This window comes from Penaeus monodon, chromosome 28, assembly GCF_015228065.2.
Source record: "Penaeus monodon isolate SGIC_2016 chromosome 28, NSTDA_Pmon_1, whole genome shotgun sequence".
Taxonomy (NCBI): Eukaryota; Metazoa; Arthropoda; class Malacostraca; order Decapoda; family Penaeidae; genus Penaeus; species Penaeus monodon.
Genome location: NC_051413.1, coordinates 33,495,111 through 33,497,584, shown reverse-complemented (window position 1 = coordinate 33,497,584; position 2,474 = coordinate 33,495,111). Strand labels below are relative to the sequence as shown.

The 2,474-nt window shown below is 42.1% G+C and overlaps 1 protein-coding gene across 1 annotated transcript in view; it reads left to right on the top strand.

The window, feature by feature from the left end:
• Positions 1 to 2,474, top strand: part of LOC119591519 (sodium channel protein para-like) — a gene marked incomplete in the record, with an annotated part of 263,120 nt that overhangs the window by 241,658 nt on the left and 18,988 nt on the right.

Here is a 2,474-nt window from a genome sequence, read left to right as displayed (position 1 = left end):
CCACTTTTTTTTCATTTTTTAACATTAAAAACGCATCACCTGCCTTGTGCGTTATGTTTTGTAAGCCTCATGTATACTGTTACGTCACAACCACACTACAGACATAGATCTGCTGCTTCATTACATCAATACACTCTGCCTGCTCATATCTAACTCGGGCACATTCCTCTTGCTGATAGGCTGGATCCTCACACTATACGACGTCTAGTCTCGAGAAGGAAAAAAAGCTGGCGGCAACCCGTTAAAGACACTCTGATTTGCCAAGTTACTTATCTGATTCCAGTCAGCTGACACGTTTTCTTTTTTTACAAATGTCTTGTATAGTTAAAACCTATCAACAGTATGATTTTTTACTTGAAATTTGCTACCTTCAACACCAGTGTCCTGGGTGAATTGCCAGTTTTTCTTCTCCTGAAACTGGACGGAGTACAGATGTTATACCGACACACTAGGTGTACCGCTATGTTTACCCAACAAGTGTACTGTTATGTTACGAGCACTCCAGGTGCATTGTTAATGGTCTGTGATGGTCAGGTTATGTCGAGCTTGGTGATTCGATCTCAAAAATGCCGCCAAGGCGTTCTTTTGGGCGAGGAACGGCCGACCTTGGCTCAGTCGACTCAGCTGGAAACGAGTACCTGGTCTTCGCCAGCTGGCCGAGAACTTCATACCTGCACGTTTAAAAGTCAAGAACTGAGAGATGTTTCTGATACACCTCTCTTTACCTTTGAATTTATTAACACCAGGTATACTGTTATGTTATACCAACACGCAGGGTGTACTGTTATGTTGTATCGACAGACCGGATGTACTGTTATGCTGCCACAAAATAATAATGTAGTAAGTATTGTCCCCAGATTAATGAAACAATTCATTTCTAATCTTAAATTTTGGTCCAGCAAATTGCTCCTTAAAACCGCTTTGCTTCTCGCCTTTGTTAAATTTTCCTAAAATCCGTGTTCTTAGATTATGGCATTGGTGTTAAGCCTTTCTCCTTTGATATAATTTTGAATTTTTTAAACATAGCAGATAATCCGGTGTTCGGCAACAGCTAGTGACAGTGCAGACTTATTCCCTGGGGTGTAGTTATTAATTATAATGCTGTGTAGTATCTATCACAACATGTATGCTAATATACTGACTGTGTTTTCGTGGTCATTTTGTCCTGCGCAGATCATCTGAACCGCTGCGGGAGTTTACATCATTAGATATTCTGTCCATTTTTTTTCCCTCTCTATCTCTCTCTCTTGAGTACCAGTGGGTCCTGTTATAATTTTTCTACGATGATGGTGTACGATTTATCTTGCTGTGGAAAGTAGGCACAATTTTATTGATCAAGAATGTTGACCATGTATGTTCCCGCAGCAGTGCATGCGGCGCGCTTGCTAGACTGACCAGGAGAACCCGACCACTCTGTTATGGTCTCCGCAAACACATGCCTGCCGTTGGTAGCCAAGTGGTATACTACTAATAACCCTAATAAACAAATGGCATTACTTTCATTCTACATTCAGCCTTTTTGCTTGCACTTTGTATAATGTTTTGAATTTCACAGTTTGTACCATATTATCTGTAAATAATACGTCATCGAATAAATTTTTGATAATTTACCACGAAGAAATGGAGGAGTTTCATGCCCTTGATGACACATGGAACACACGCTCAGTGACCAGCTGCTCCACACATTGCAAAAACGTCGACTGGCAGTTCCTACACGCAGGGCTCTCGCTATCGCAGGCGTTCTGCACTCAGCCGCTGCAGCTCTCACTGTTATGATGGATAATGGAAAGGGGCAACACATTACACATACACTTGCAGGATATTTGACGGTATTTGCAGCATCGTCCATCGCAGAGGAAAACGACTGACAGGGAGAGGGTAATACACGCAAAGGAAGCTGTGGAATTCCGACGCAGAAAATTATGCTATATCACATTCCTGTCCGCTTTGCATCGCAGGCACACCATCTATTGCAGCTTTAGCAACCCATCGCACAGGAGAGACGACGAACAGGGATTTTACCCGACATGCAAAAAAGGAAGATGCATACACTCCCAAGCTCAAATTGTACACTATGACTTTTCTATTATTTTTCTTTCAGTTGTTCGTGTTGATTGATGTTTTTTGCTGCCCAAAAATACAAATCTGCAGACATTGCAAACCGCGTACACCAGCGCTGCAAGCGTTTCAGCTCAAGATGCCCAGCAAACTTGCAATACACACTTTTTCATCGAGCATTTCCCCGAAAAAAAGCATATGCAAACAATTTTGTCCCAATTTTTTCTACACATTTTACATTGCGCATACATTTGCAAACTATTGTTGACTGGCAAACATACACAGCAGGAGAACAAAGCGTGGGTTCAAGCACACATTTGAAGCGTTAAAGCAACTGAACAGCTGCAAACAGACCCGCACAGAAGATACATGCCGCACAAGCTGGGGGGGGTCCTGTTGATACAGCAAACATTTTT